At 49.6% G+C, this 5,405-nt stretch overlaps 2 pseudogenes; one reads left to right on the forward strand and one right to left on the reverse strand.

Annotated features, from left to right (window-relative positions):
- Positions 1 to 2,923: 2,923 nt before the first annotated feature.
- LOC142183631 (small nucleolar RNA SNORA17) lies at positions 2,924 to 3,038 on the reverse strand (annotated as a pseudogene).
- Positions 2,980 to 3,092, forward strand: LOC142183632 (small nucleolar RNA SNORA17; annotated as a pseudogene).
- Positions 3,093 to 5,405: the final 2,313 nt, after the last annotated feature.

Below are 5,405 nucleotides of genomic sequence, written 5' to 3' on the forward strand. Positions count from 1 at the left end.
AGGAAAAAAAGATGTGGAACAGCCACAAACTCTAAAATGCGAGCGCTCCTAAAAACATGGCGGTTACTTTCAGCTGCGCAATTGGGTGGAAGTGCAGGGAAAATGCATCAAAAGCTCAATGAAAAAAACACTGTGGAAAAAATACATTGAGATTCGCCGCTATTTTTTTGCACAGCTGTTTTTTTAGCTGCGTCTCACTGTTGGGCCTCATCCTTATTATCTCAATATACTGAGCATCATACTATAAGGCTGAGTTCACACAGAGTTTTCTGGTCAGGAATTTGGTTCTATTGGGAGGGTTAGAGTTCTAGCGGGAGGCTTTTTTGGAGGCTGATTTTGAGGTGGATTCCTGACCAAATAACTCCATGTGAACTCAGCCTTAGGGCTCGTTCACATCTGCGCCCGGTCTCCGTTCTGCAGGTTTCCGTTTCCTGCACAAAACAGAGGCAGGAGACGGAAACCTGCAGGACTCTTTCATACCTATTCATTTGAGTGGATTTGAAAGATGTCCGGCCATGAGCGCCGGTGAGCGTTTTATGCTCCCCGCCGAAAAAGCTTTTTTTTTTTTTAAATCGGACACAGAGTCGGACATGCAGTACAATGTGTTCGGTTTTAAAAAAACAGTTTTGCAGCGGAGAGCATAAAACACTCACCGCCGCACAGGGCCGCAGTCAGGAATTTTGGGACCCCATACAGCCTAAGTGTCTGCCCCCCCCCCCCCCCGCCATTTTAAAACGACCTTATTTTGCGTCATACTAATTATGTATTACATTTCCCTTTATTTAGCAGCATTACAAGGCTTAATCAGATTCTATTTGCAGGTAAAATCTGCTACGTGTGACAGCGCCTATAGAGAGCCAACATCATCAGATAAGAGCCTCCTAATAAATCCTCAGGGCTTATTCACATTGCGTTTTTGGCCTCCCTTGACGGGATACGTTGGTAACCAGTCAGAATCAGCTGTCAACTTATCCCTGCACGAAGAACTGGCCATTAAAAAAAAGGGGGCCTGCAGTTCTCCGTGCAGGGATAAGTGGGGAGCTGATTGTGACTGGTTACCAACGTATCCCGTCAAGGGAGGCCAAAAACGCAACGTGAATACTCCTTTAAAGTGAAAGTCCCACCCCCAAACAGGCTGCTATGCTAGTAACATAGCGGCCTACATCATTATTATTCTCCAGTTAAAAACTTATATATTATATATTATTGCCCCAGTTCCCTCTCCGCAGTGCCGCACACCCGAAGTCCCAACAATACCCCCCCCCCCGCCCGCCCTCTAACATCTTTCCATTGCCCCCTGTACCCATACCTCACAACTTTTGAAGAACCAAAAGAGGGATAAAATGTGCGCTTTGCGCGCCGCTGGAAATTTAGTTATGTTGACTCCACCCACTCATTAATTTTTCATGTGCCCGCACACTGTATAATCCTCCTGCAGTCACCCGTAAATTATATGTCCCCCCTCCGTCTCTCCCCCAGCTTCATATACACCCTTCATCTGCCCCCAGATTCATGTCCCCTCCATCTCTGCCCCCAGATTCATGTCCCCTCCATTTCTGCCCACAGATTCATGTCCCTCCATCTCTGCCCCCAGATTCATGTCCCCTCCATCTCTGCCCCCAGATCCATGTCCCCTCCATTTCTGCCCCCAGATTCATGTCCCCTCCATCTCTGCCCCCAGATTCATGTCCCCTCCATCTCTGCCCCCAGATTCATGTCCCCTCCATTTCTGCCCACAGATTCATGTCCCTCCATCTCTGCCCCCAGATTCATGTCCCCTCCATTTCTGCCCACAGATTCATGTCCCTCCATCTCTGCCCTCAGATTCATGTCCCCACATCTCTGCCCCCAGATTCATGTCCCCTCCATCAATGCCTCCAGATTCATGTCCCTCCATCTCTGCCCCCAGTGTCATGCCGTCCCCTCCATCTCTGCCCCCAGATTCATGTCCCCTCCATCTCTGCCCCCAGATTCATGTCCCCTCCATCTCTGCCCCCAGATTCATGTCCCTTCCATCTCTGCCCCCAGATTCATGTCCCCTCCATCTCTACCCCCAGATCCATGTCCCCTCCATTTCTGCCCACAGATTCATGTCCCCACATCTCTGCCCCCAGATTCATGTCCCCTCCATCTCTGCCTCCAGATTCATGTCCCTCCATCTCTGCACCCAGTGTCATGCCGTCCTCTCCATCTCTGCCCCCAGATTCATGTCCCCTCCATCTCTGCCCCCAGATTCATGTCCCCTCCATCTCTGCCCCAGATCCATGTCCCCTCCATTTCTGCCCACAGATTCATGTCCCCTCCATCTCTGCCTCCAGATTCATGTCCCTCCATCTCTGCCCCCAGTGTCATGCCGTCCTCTCCATCTCTGCCCCCAGATTCATGTCCCCTCCATCTCTGCCCCCAGATTCATGTCCCCTCCATCTCTGCCCCCAGATTCATGTCCCCTCCATCTCTGCCCTCAGATTCATGTCCCTCCATCTCTGCCCCCAGTGTCATGCCATCCTCTCCATCTCTGCCCCCAGATTCATGTCCCTCCATCTCTGCCCCCAGTGTCATGCCATCCTCTCCTTCATCTGCCCCCAGTTTCACGTTTCACATAATCCACGTTACACTTACCTTTTCCTCGTTCCCCCGCTGCTCTCTGCGCGCCTCTCTCTCTTACTGGCGCACAGTTGTAGACGCGATGTGACGTCATCACATCGCGTCTACACTGCCGGGTAGCCGGCGGCAGCGGCGAAGTGAGGAGCTGACACAGGTCAGCTCCCCGCTTCAGCGGCTGAAGCGAGCTGACCTGTCTCACCTCCTCGCTTCGCCGCTGCCGCCTCTCTTGCTGACGCTGACACATATGCAGCTGAAGCGAGGAGCTGACCTGTGTCAGCTCCTCGCTTCGCCGCTGCCGCCTCTCTCGCTGACGCTGACACATATGCGGCTGAAGCGAGGAGCTGACCTGTGTCAGCTCCTCGCTTCGCCACTGCCGCCTCTCTCGCTGACACATGTGCGGCTGAGCCAGCCGCATATGTGTCAGCGAGAGAGGCGGCAGCGGCGAAGCAAGGAGCTGACCTGTGTCAGCTCCTTGCTTCAGCCACATATGTGTTCAACTCAGATCTGCGTCCTCTGGACGCAGATCTGAGTTGAAACAAACAGGATATACAATGACTGCTGCCGGCGCCAGGGGGCCCGGGCCCCCCGCATTTTTAAATTTGGCCGGGCCCCTGACGCCAGTAGCAGTAGTACTGGCCTATCGGCGGCCCTGCCGCTGCACCCGGTCTGACAGCTTTCCGTCTTCCTCTGAGGACTTTGTTTCCTTTAGTTTAAAGATAAAAACAAAGAACAGCACCGAGCTGCATATGGTGAAGTACCGTATGGATAAATGAACAGGAAAGTGAAAAAAGCTTCTGACCTTTAGGAGGTTGTATGTCCAACCATTGTATATAGCTTTGAACCACTTCAAAATGGGGGGGTTCCGCCCCGAGTCAAGAAACAGCAGGATCCGTGCCACCTTTGGTGTCAAATGATATCACAAGGGACCGAGAATTACAGAGGATCACCGCGCTCGACTGATTGCCAAATGGATAAACTTTATTTTCATTAAAAGCACACACTACGCGTTTCGGGCTGGGTGCCCTTTTTCAAGTGTAAAAGCTGTGTAACACAAAGATAGAAATACAAAACATACAAGTCGAATGCATCCAAGTACAAATTCCATTTAACCAATAGTATATATAATATTGCATTTTAGTCCAAGGACTGGTGGATTAGTCCATATAAAAGATAAGCCTATTTTAAAAAAGTGACACTATTGCCCGCCGCACGCCGGGATTCACCCCCGCGTGCTGCGCTCTGCACATGCGCGTCGGAAAAAGGGCGCGCGGACATTCACTGCCACCAATGAGATAAATAGTACCTGCTTCTGTCGGCTGGACATGCATCCAGCTAAGACGAAAGCAAGGTAAGAACTATGAATTATTTTTCATACACATTCCCCCTACAATCCTGCTGGGACTGGATTATGCCTCTCCCATGCCTGATGAATCATTGAGTATGCATTGTACTTGGATGCATTCGACTTGTATGTTTTGTATTTCTATCTTTGTGTTACACAGCTTTTACACTTGAAAAAGGGCACCCAGCCCGAAACGCGTAGTGTGTGCTTTTAATGAAAATAAAGTTTATCCATTTGGCAATCAGTCGAGCGCGGTGATCCTCTGTAATTCCCGGTCCCTCGTGATATCATTTGTTTCCTTTAGGGTAAGTTTACGCTGGGATTTTTGGTCAGGAGGCCGTATCTGCCTCAAAATCCTGACCAAAAAGACGGCTCCCATTGAAATCAATGGGAGCCGGTCAGTTCTTTTTTCCGGGAGCCGGTTTGTTCCAGCTCCTGGAAAAAATAGCGAGGTGCTCATTCTTCAGGTCGTTTCGCCTCACGATTCAGCCTGAAGAGACTCCCTCCTCCCATCTAGGCCCATTTATTGGGCCTAATCCGGAGCGGAGTGCGTGACTGGATGATGGTGCAGTGCACCGGCATTCAGTCGCGGCTACCCGTATTTTGGTCCAGAACCTGAGGCGGCCTCCGCCTCAGGTTCTTGACCAAAAAACCCCGTGTGAGCTTAGCCTTATACCTGTAGGGAAACTGCAGGTGTTTCTGTAGATATAAGTGACATGCTGCAATTTCCAAAACCGCAACAGTTTTGGAAATTGCAGTGTGTCCGCCGTGTGTGTTTTTCTGCAATGTGTGAATGGGATTGCACTGCGTTCAGTAATGCATTCGGGGAGTCCGCATGGGGACCCTCCCAAACAGACTACCGAACGCATTAGCAGACGGTGTGCAGTGAAAGCACACATAGACTATAATGGGGTCCATGTGCTTTCCGTGCGGTGTCCGCATAGAACATGCGGACAGAAAAGTACTTCACAATCTACTTTCCTGTCCACATGACTCGTGCGGACACCGCATGGAAAGCACACGGACCCCATTATAGTCTATGGGGTCCGCGTACTTTCACTGCACACCACTTGCTAATGCGTTTGGTAATCCGTTCGGGGGGAAGGGGGAGGGGGTTCCCATACAGACTCCCCAAGCAGATCACCGAACGCAGATGTGAACCAGGCCTTCTACATATACCATATATACACACACATATACAATACTATAGCACATATGCATTTATATACATTCATATACCATATATAAGTCATATATATACTTGTATGAATACTATATACACACACACATATATACATACACATTATAGCATACTGTATATACTCACACATACCTGTATACAAACATACAGTACTCACACAGTATACAAGTCACATACTTTACACAAATGTACACATATATACATTAAACATACAGATTTTACCAAAAGAATTTACTCACCTATTCTAGCAGTAGTAAA

Source organism: Leptodactylus fuscus, chromosome 10, assembly GCF_031893055.1.
Source record: "Leptodactylus fuscus isolate aLepFus1 chromosome 10, aLepFus1.hap2, whole genome shotgun sequence".
NCBI classification, from domain to species: Eukaryota; Metazoa; Chordata; class Amphibia; order Anura; family Leptodactylidae; genus Leptodactylus; species Leptodactylus fuscus.